Source organism: Brienomyrus brachyistius, chromosome 17 (assembly GCF_023856365.1).
Source record: "Brienomyrus brachyistius isolate T26 chromosome 17, BBRACH_0.4, whole genome shotgun sequence".
In the NCBI taxonomy this organism is placed as follows: domain Eukaryota; kingdom Metazoa; phylum Chordata; class Actinopteri; order Osteoglossiformes; family Mormyridae; genus Brienomyrus; species Brienomyrus brachyistius.
The window spans coordinates 5,686,253-5,697,481 of record NC_064549.1 but is presented as its reverse complement, the minus strand read 5'-3'; positions in this window follow the sequence as shown (position 1 = coordinate 5,697,481).

Sequence of the window (11,229 nt, the reverse complement as noted above, 5' to 3'; positions counted from 1 at the left end):
TCTGTGCAAGAGGATCGTGTCCTCTCCACATTCTCAGCCTTTCTTTGCCGTGCGTCTGAGAGCACGCACTTTTCCGGCACCAGCGTTATGGGGGAGAGTCCCCCTCAGTCCACTTTGTGTCATTGTTATAGCCCCCTCCACCAGAGGGCGCACAAATCCATTAACACTTAGAGAGAGTGCTGTTTTGGAAGGTGCTGTATGTGTCTGAGAGGCTACTGAATCGTCACACAGGAGCTCGACAGTGCCGCCTGCTCATATCCCATTCCAGGCACGTAGGGTCGCAGACCAAGCGACGGGTCGCCAGGACGAGTGCCAATTACCACGCACCAAGAAGGAAAGCCTCCAACCCCCCCACACCAGTTACGTGTTCTTAGTGACACTATACACACACAGGGGTTAAGGAGGACATGGGGCAGAAAATGTTCTAATGACCTTTTTATTTTTGAAGTCTACTCGGGCATTTCAGGGACTGCTTTTGGATGAGAGGTATGTGATTGTTATAGCCCCCTCCACCAGAGGGCGCACAGATCCATTAACAATCGGAGAGGGGGCTTTATAGGAAGGTACTTTATGTTGATGTTGTTATAGCCCCTGCCACCAGGGGCGCACTGCTCTGCTAACACTCGACAGAGAGAGCACTTTACCTTATGATGCTTTTGAACTCCGGTGGTACAAAAACAGCACTCCGGGTCATCATACAAGACTTCTGTAAATAGACACTTCTGTGGGGGGTGAATGGGGGGCGACTGTCAAAGACCCCTCTGCTACTTCATAGTGACCGACCTCTTTGCCCCGGTGAAGAGCCTGGTGAGGGTGAGAATCCATGACAGCAATTACAGCTGAATTCTGACTGGCATGTGGGGGACAGAGTGTAAAAATTCACAAGGCTGTCTGAGACCCCTCCCTCTGCACGGAGTGTTCAGGGATGTCACAACACTGACCTCTGGTGGATAGTTAGTACACTGCATTTTTCCTATTTTTGAACCCCGCTTCCCAAATGGATGGGTATGACTGCATTCTGTTAAAAGAGGTTGGGGGAGTGGGGGGGGGTCATTGCTTGTTTAACCCTACAAACTGAGAAACAGAAAAATCCTGCACATATCTGAGAAGGTGTTTTCGAAGAGCATCTTCTAAAGGCTGCCACGGATGAGGCATGCTGGGATTTCCACTGCAGTCTCGAGCAGCGCTGGCCACAGCCTGGAGCTGAGACCTCAGTTTCAGTTAGGATCGCGTCCAGCGGGAACTGTGGCCAGTAGATCTGAACAGGCTGAACATAATTGGAGCTATGCAGCCGCGAAAGACCAGGGATGTCTGCCGGTGCTTCTATAAGTGGCCTCCTAGCAACCCTGTGGGGCTGTCAGCAGAGACACCTCCACTGCTGGATGAGGTCATGTGACCCACGCTGTGTAAAGACAGTCATCCCTCAGTCGCTAAATAAGGCTTTGGGTGCAATTATCCCACTGTCAGTCATTGGCTAGTTTAACTTGACTCCCCCGGGCAGCATTACTAGTTCTTGTTGGGTCATGCTAGGCAGAGATGGGTAACGCATGGCAGTTACGGCTTTCCATACATCTCCTCTGACATTATGGGAGGAACGGTGACGGGGAGCAGGCAGAAAAACGGGGATGGGAACTGGACACACCTCGGAGACCAAAACGATCACTACTGAGCTGAAACTCCGGAAAGAAGGCGACCCACACAAGGGTCCGGAGGTGTTCTCCATATGTTCACCCGACCCACATGCATCCAACCTCGGCAGACCCCTTCTGGAAGCCAGCACCTCCCATGACCACACTGTGACCTGCTTTGCCAGCACAGAGGATAGAGTCTCTAACAGTCTCCCAGCGACAAGCTTGAAGCTGCCCTTTTGCCTGCAGGATGTAGGGCCTTGATTGTGGGTATTAGCACAACATCAACAGATAAAGAAGCAAGCAGACCAGAGCGAACCTTGAATCAGAAGTAGGGAAAATCGTTACACGTTTTCTGTGTAAAGATCGGCAGATAGGTGGACACTCAGATAAAATTGGAAGGGGTTTGCAAGGCTGCTTGTATTAGCTTTGCGGGAGAGGTACTGGGAAGGTACTGGGAAGTCAGCCGGGAGTCCTGTCGTGGGGTATCCCTCACTGTGACATCATTGCCATGTTCACTTTTTCCGGTCGCAATATGTCCCAGTGCATCAACAGACAGCCATAACTCCCCAAAGAAGGCGGCCCAAATCAGCGGCCAGAGGTTTTCTCCGTGTGTTCGCATGCAGCCAACTTCGGCAGACCCCTCCTAGAAGCCGGCACCCCCAGCTCCTGCGTCTGATCGTCCCACTTTCCCGGGCTGGGGCCCCATCCCCTTTCAATGACGCAAAACAGCAGCAGATGCCCAAACAAGTACAGAGAGCACCTTCAGATGTCCAGTCACGTTCTCAGGCATAGTCAGCGGCAGGTGATTAATCCCACCGTTACAAAGGAAGCAAACGCAGCAGCAGTAACGTAGGCGTGTAGAAATAAATGGGTCGACGCCGCTTTTATAACACAGCTTGTTCCTTGGGATTCACTCGGTAAGCGCGTCAGATAATAAGCCCCCCCCCCTTTGTTTGGAACCTCCCCTAGACATTTACGGTCCTGTTTAGCTATCTGGCCCCCAGCAGTAGGCATACAGCCTTTCTTTCCCTGGGTGTGTGTGACATTCACAGACTGCAGGTGGGCTTTACCCTCACGTGCGTCTCACAGGCGTCTCTGTTACAAATCCCCCACGATCTCGCTACTGTTTGCTGGTCTTCACCTTGGATTTTTCACCTCCAACTTATAAAGGTCTATTTGTTCCATAATATTTCTTAAAATAAAATTATAATGCAGTATATGTTTGCTTTCTGCTTTTTACAGGGTTTTATTTATTCATGCTACAAACTGTGCCCATCCTGTAATATTACATCAACCTGCAGCTTTCACTGACCGGCTAGTTATGCAGGTGCAGTGGCTGAGTGAATTCAGCTCATACAACAGATCCCTGACATCACTGTTGGGCAGGGAAGCCATGGACTCACCACTCTGTGCTCGTTTAGTCATGCCTCACAATCAATATTGAGAAGTTACTCACAAAAATCCATTAAAGACTGAGTTGGATTATTCAAGTAGAAATCTAAGATTTTGTTTCAACCAACCAGTTGAGTATGAAGAATCACAGTCACTGAGAACTCAACCAGCTGCTTGAAACAAAACCTTGGTCTGGATTTGTACTTTCTGGACCTGAACTTTTTAGCAAAAACAGGTCCACACCACAAAGGACCAGCAGTGTCCTTCACATCCAAACCCGGTCAGAAGCACCCAGGATCTTAATCACATAACCGTCTTAATTATTCAAAGGCCACTTACATTCATTATGAATGCTGTCCTGCAACAACCCATCATGAAGAGTTCCTCTTCAGGCAGTAATTAATAACAGGTCCAAACACGCCTGCGAGTGGGGAGACAGGCATTCCATGGCAGCTTGCGCAGGGAGAGAAATTACAGTGGGCTTCATTTTATAAGGATCCCACAGAACTCGGGTAAAATATCAGGCTGTCCGATGTCTCTCTGAGGGACCCGGAGACTCGGCCTGTGAAATTGGCAGTGAGAACAAGGATATAGTGCTGGTTTCAGAAAGCAGAAAATTAAAACCCATAGAAAGATGAGGACTGGAGTGAAATATAGATAAAATGGATGAGAAATGCAGTATTTTACAGCCAAAGCAAACCATGACAATTAGATCACAGAGGCTGTTTATAGGGAACAAGAAGGACACTAACCTCTTAACTTTATATAGGACCAAGTTCAGGGATGAATATAATCTTTTGCACAAAGTGCCTATTATATAGTAAGTGAATGTCAATCTTCTGTGAATGAAATGCCAGATTTCTTCGTTAATTTGCAGTGTGGTATGTAATTGTCATTGAAATCCAAGCCTGATCCTGGACGCAAAGCAGAGGTGGACTTCCAGCTGTCGTTATCCTTAGATATTACTGTTCTTTCAGGCAAAGTAAATAAAGAACGAAAGAAAAGCAAGGGGTCAGAGCAGCCCCGCACACTGCGGTCACCGTGACCGGGAACAGCGAGAGCGCCCCCCACCCCCCTGGGCAGAACAGAGCGTGAAACTCGTCATCTATTTATCAGGACTAAGGTGCATGAAATTGGCTCTTAACCTCACAGTTAGGAGGTTTAATTGGAAATCACGGCTTTACAGAGTCGGGGGAGGGGGGGGTGTTACCCAAACAGCGTGATGAATGAGGGAGGGGCCCAGCAGGGTCCCTGGACCAGCTGATGTGAGAACATGGAGGGTGACTGAATTTATAGCTGGGGGGGGTCGCCAGATAGGCAGCCCCCCCCACCGCCATCTCTTGACGTTCTCTGGCATCCCATTGTGATCTGCCAAAGACCAGAGGGCAGGACAGAAAGAGAGCAGCTCTGGGCACACATGGACCCAGCAGATGGGAGGGGCATCTGATCAATGGATGGGAGGGGCACCCGAATGAGGCAGCGGGGTGGGAGGGGCACCCGAATGAGGTAGCGGGGTGGGAGGGGCACCCGAATGAGGCAGCGGGGTGGGAGGGGCACCCGAATGAGGCAGCGGGGTGGGAGGGGTACTCGAATGAGGTAGCGGGGTGGGAGGGGCACCCGAATGAGGCAGCGGGGTGGGAGGGGCACCCGAATGAGGCAGCGGGGTGGGAGGGGCACCCGAATGAGGCAGCGGGGTGGGAGGGGCACCCGAATGAGGCAGCGGGGTGGGAGGGGCACCCGAATGAGGCAGCGGGGTGGGAGGGGCACCCGAATGAGGTAGCGGGGTGGGAGGGGCACCCGAATGAGGCAGCGGGGTGGGAGGGGCACCCGAATGAGGTAGCGGGGTGGGAGGGGCACCCGAATGAGGCAACGGGGTGGGAGGGGCACCCGAATGAGGCAGCGGGGTGGGAGGGGCACCCGAATGAGGCAGCGGGGTGGGAGGGGCACCCGAATGAGGCAGCGGGGTGGGAGGGGCACCCGAATGAGGCAGCGGGGTGGGAGGGGCACCCGAATGAGGCAGCGGGGTGGGAGGGGCACTCGAATGAGGTAGCGGGGTGGGAGGGGCACCGGAATGAGGCAGCGGGGTGGGAGGGGCACCCGAATGAGGCAACGAGGTGGGAGGGGCACCCGAATGAGGCAGCGGGGTGGGAGGGGCACCCGAATGAGGCAGCGGGGTGGGAGGGGCACCCGAATGAGGCAGCGGGGTGGGAGGGGCACCCAAATGAGGCAGCGGGTGGGAGGGGCACCCGAATGAGGCAGCGGGTGGGAGGGGCACCCAAATGAGGCAGCGGGGTGGGAGGGGCACCCGAATGAGGTAGCGGGGTGGGAGGGGCACCCGAATGAGGCAGCGGGGTGGGAGGGGCACCCAAATGAGGCAGCGGGTGGGAGGGGCACCGGAATGAGGCAGCGGGTGGGAGGGGCACCCGAATGAGGCAGCGGGTGGGAGGGGCACCGGAATGAGGCAGCGGGTGGGAGGGGCACCCGAATGAGGCAGCGGGTGGGAGGGGCACCGGAATGAGGCAGCGGGTGGGAGGGGCACCCAAATGAGGCAGCGGGTGGGAGGGGCACCCGAATGAGGCAGCGGGTGGGAGGGGCACCCAAATGAGGCAGCGGGGTGGGAGGGGCACCCGAATGAGGTAGCGGGGTGGGAGGGGCACCCGAATGAGGCAGCGGGGTGGGAGGGGCACCCAAATGAGGCAGCGGGTGGGAGGGGCACCGGAATGAGGCAGCGGGTGGGAGGGGCACCCGAATGAGGCAGCGGGTGGGAGGGGCACCGGAATGAGGCAGCGGGTGGGAGGGGCACTCTAACGAGGTAGCAGATTGGGTGGGGCCACTATTTCAAATGCTGCTCAAATCTCTGTTCTGCATCCAGTAAATGGAAACATGAAGCCGATCCATCCTCTGACAAAGAGGCTGAGGAGGATCCCGGTTCTCCGTGGTATTCACACTAAAAGCTAAAAGGACAGGCTCACTGTGCACCCAACAGACACATCTGGAATTGACTGATCCACCATATTGTTGTTGACATAGAGGACACAGCCTTCAATCACTAACAATGCAAACCTGCGGGGTTGCTATAAGCAAGAGGAAAACCTCTGGGACAGGGAGACCTGTGATTTGGAAATAAATATCTGACCTCCTGTATCTGTCAGCTCACTAATTACATTAGGATTAATTGGCCCGAGTCTGAGGGACTGATGTAAAGGGAATTGCAATATTAATGTTCAGCCCTGTTGCAGGAACACTCTGGGGCTCTCTCATACTGCCCCGTTAATTAGGCCTTTATTTAAAAGCAATAAACAAGAGGGGAAGGCCATTACCACACCTGTGCGTTAGAGGGCGCTGTCTCATCCCAAGCAGTGCAGTGTCCCTTTATTACTACTATACAAATTTGTTATGGACTTCGTGTGAAAATCTGCTCCAGTACCAGTACGAAGCACCGGGGTACGGAAAAAAAGCAGCCGCATCCATGATGAGCGGACGATGACGGCGGTGTCCGGCAGGTGTCGCCATGGACACGGCCCCGTAACCGTGACGCCGTGCTCTCCATACTGTAGCATTAGCCGGATATCTCTGTAAACGCAGTGGGTGGTCCTCAGATATCGGCCCCTGTGGATCTGTTTTCTGCAGAGCGTCGCCGGACCGCCCTTTCCTTTATTAATCTGCGTGTGACATAAACGCCGGAGGCACTGGGCGTGCTGCGTTCGATTTGTCCCTTATTGGAGCAGTGGGTCTGTCTGTTAGGATAACAGCAGCCCAGGAAGCAGCGATGGGCAGCAATTTGCCCAGCACCGTAAACAAGTCACATAATCTGAGAGTTGGGCGGCTTGCTGATATTTCAGCCTGAGGAGGAAGAGGAGGCAAGTAGCAGTGGAAGAAAAGGCATCCAGAATGTACCTGGCAGAGTTCTTGCGAATACACCGACCCTTAAATCACTGCACTGGCTTCCAGTGCATCACAGGACTGATTTAAAAATATTATTACTTGCGTTTAAAGCAGTAAATGGTCTCAGGCCTAAATACATTTCTGATTCATTTGAGCGTTATCATGCATCCAGACCCTTGAGGTCATCTGTCAGAGGTTTACTCCGTTTTTCCAGAATCCAGACCATGCAAAGTGAAGCAGTGTTTAGTTTGCATGCTCCCCATGCAGGGCGGCCACCATCTGTTCTGTATCATACAGGATACAGCGTGTCCCAGTACAGAATCGTCCCATATCATAAGGGATGGGTGGCAACCCTGCGTCTGTGGAACAAGCTTCGTGAAGACCTGAGGTCTGCTGTGACTGTCTGCTTGTTTAAATCAGGGCTTAAAACATTACTTTTTGCTGCACATTTTCAATAAATTGTCATTTTAGTCATACACTGTCAACAACTTTCTTTTTGTCTAAATGTGAGTTTGTCTTATTTTATGAATCCTTGTACCTTTGTATTGCTTTGCATCTGATTTGTACTATATAACTAAACTTGCCTTGCTTTGCAAACTCAGCCCTGGGGGGAGAGCAGCGACTCTGCCTGTGCCTTTAGGGATGTGGTGGACCTCAGGCCCATGTCCCCACACCTATCCATACAGCTTTACCTTTAACTCCTCTGGTCTTCACCTTTAATACTGAGAGATACTATGAGGTTCTGCCATAAAATACCATGATTCTGTTGTTCTGACCACATCATATTTACCCATTTTACTGCAGCATTAATCAGCGCGTTCTGGGTGACATGAGCCTGTGATATTTATACAACTGATCTGCTACTATCCCAGGTTGAGATTGACAGTGAAAACCATTGTGGTCATGTGACACATTCGGGTGATTTTATAGGCAGTATGGTGAAGATGTACAGAATGGGGATGCATTTCTGCTTTCAGACCTTAACCTACCTGCAGGACAACACCAACAATATTTAAAAAGAAAACTTAGCAAGTAAAAAAATAAAAACAGAATCATCTTTTTCGTCGGAATTCAGATTCACCTCATCACCCGAAATAAAGCAGATTACTTGTGAGGTGTGATTCTTGGCTGGTATTCGACAGACGAGGAGGAAATTTTTAACAGGATATTCTAGAGACTCTGGGGGTCGAAGACAGGGGGAAAAAAACTCATCGGGGTCCTCGAAATCACCCTCCCCCGACATAGTAAAATTTATTACCATTACTTTGAGGTGAATTCTAAATTAATATCAACAAAGAATTTAATAAACACAACAGAATACATAATTAAAGCAGATTTGTTGCCACGGTAATCTGTGTAATCCCCTCCCAACAGTGTTAATTTTGACATCAAATTTTGATTTAGTTTTAGTCCTTTAACAGAAATAGTCTTAGTCATAGACATCCAATTTTATTTGTTTAGTCTATTTTTAGTTTTTTTTTTGTACAGGATATTTAGTCGACAAAACCTGCTTTAGAATTAGTCGACTAAACCTGCAGTGCATGCAGTCAAATGAAACTGACAGGTTTAGTCGTAGTCTATTACATACATGTATTACACTCGCTCACGCACTGGTCGGTCTACGTTTTTTCACTCTAGTTTCCTGAAGGAAGCATCTGTAAATCTGTCATAGTGTGCCATTAAGTTTCATCATGCCATATTCAAGGACATACATTTAACCGTTGAAATGTAAAACATTGTAATTCTTTGCAATTTTAAACTGCCCTTATATGAACTTCATTTATCATTAAATGATGTGTAATTAAAACCAAAATTTTGTCTCAGACAAAATACTTGCATTAACACATCTTCATTCATATTATATATATATATATAAATAAAAACAAAAACTCAAGTGTCCTTTCTCAAAAACATGATCAAGTTTCACACAATAAAGGATGAAAGATGCGGGAGCAGGAGATGGCATAAACAAATGGGGTTTTATTCAAGTAACAGACCAAAAGAGAAAGAAAAAAATCACGGCAGGGTTGCCAACTCTAGTCAGTTGGCTGGTGTGCATCGCAAGAGTTTTGTACATTGTATGTAAGAGTTTTATTTCCCTGAAAATAGTCTCTGGGGGTTGCAAACTACCCCAATGCTTTAAATATAACTAATTTGATGTTTATAATGGAATAATATAGATTTGCCGTAATATTTCTTGCGTGAGAGTCAGAAAGTGCGAGTGTCACACCAGATGCATGACAGTTGGCAGTCCTGAAACATGGGGGATCAAAATAAAGGGGCATGTAACCCTATAAATGGGCTGGGCCACACACAGGATGGACCTCAATGCCAGGACTGGGGAGCACTTTAATACAACGACTAACGAGGAAGCAAAATGAGAGGCAGCTGGAGTGAATCACACAAGGGCAGGAGCAAGAGGTAAGACAAACGCGTAACAGTCAGAATCATGATGACTGACACAGTGGAGAAAAATAGAGCAAGATTCTGCCTGACTTGATCATTTCCTAATGTGTCAAAACTACTGTTATCCAATTACAAGCAGGCATACAACTCTCTATCTGTTGGTGGACCGTGTCATGTGTAATAGAAATGTGCACAGAGCATCACATCGCTCGTTGTCCAGTTGTCTGTTTATAACATTTTCGTTTGGGCTCTTTTTTTGTCAACAATAGTTTTAAAAACATTCATCTTAGTTTTTGTCATTAAAGGTGCTTTATTAATTTTTTCTTTTTTTAGTTGATCTACATCAAAGAGAAAATGTTGAGTATTTTTCATCTTAGTTTTTATCAACAAACTTAACACTGCTCACATCTCAGGGGGCCCATCTCAGCTCAGGGGGCCCCAGGAAATTGCCTGCCTTGCCTGTTCTGCTGCTGTTCCTATGACTCTGAAGCTAAGAAGAGGGTATTTCATGCCATAAGGGGCCTGCTGTGAGGAGCCTGTACTGCCAGATTGACTGCTTGTTGAATTTACACCCCATTTACACATTATATGAGCACTTCACGGCATCTAAACCCAGCCTTTTGCTTTCAACATCGTCTGGAGGACAAAGAGCATCGCGATGGTGCCTCTCAGCAGGTTTCCGATTCATTTCCTGCTTAGAGAGCCTCTCACGAAGCATGACCCCCAAAAGCCACAGCCTGTCCAACTATGTGATGTTCTTTATCGGTCAGGAAATGCTCTATTATTGTGAGGAATTATAGTTATCAATATGGGAAAAAAACAACCACACATAGCTTAACGGGAATTATTCACCATCAAGATGTATCACTGGCTGGTGAAAATAAGTTACTAGGGTACTTTCTATTGCCGCACTTGTAACAATTCCAAAGAGTTACTGTGTAACATTAAATTAGGGACTGAGATGCTAACAGAGGTCAACGTGGCCAGAATAGAGAGCAGGAAAACCCGTACAGGAAACTGGCACCAGTGCGAGACGGCCCTCAGCCGGAAGATGGCCCAAAGCACATAGCCAGGATTGTGAGGATCCCAGGAAGGGATGGTCAAAGGCCAGAGTCTGCAAGAGGAGGTGACAAAAAGCAGGCCGAGAATCTGGCGTCAAGTGGCCCCAGTCCTGAGATCCCCGAATGCTCAACCCGCGCCTGGTCTGCAGTGTCATCCAAACGAAGGTGGGCCTCTCGGCCATCGGCACCCATCTCTACATTGTCTAGATCAACAGGGAGGGTGTGCAGAAACACAACAACAGAATCCGCACAGAGTCCACACAGAGTCAACAGTCTTGCAGTGCTGGGAATGTATCCATGGAAATGGGCCAAAGCAGAGTGTGCAGACCGAGGGGGAGTCCTGCTCAATCTAGCCCCCGCCACTAAGCACATCTTCCTTTAATTTAACGACCGACGGGGCACAGCCAAATAACAAAAAGGGGTTCAGCTGAATTACGATGACGTTATCTTCCAAAAAAGGGTGGATCTGAGCTCTGTGGGAACATTTGATGGAACCTGATGAGAATGAATATGGAAATCCTGAAAAATGGCTCCGGCAAGTGGCTCCACCAGACTAACTGCAATCACCACTATTTCTTCATTTTAAAGAAATCTACGAAAGTCACAAGCCTCTGTGGTACAGGAGGGCGCAGCAGCCCTCTTCAAGGGTGAAGGGCAGGACAGTCGAGGGGCCGTCTGCTCACAGCCACATGCGGCACTCAGACACCAACACGCAAACACACGTGTACATGCAAGGGACGCACACGGATGCGAAATCGCCTCTGATGAAAACAGCACTTTCCCTGAACCCGTCCTGAATTATTCATCAGTGCGGATAATGTTGGTAAATTATTCTTATATTGCAGGAAAAGATT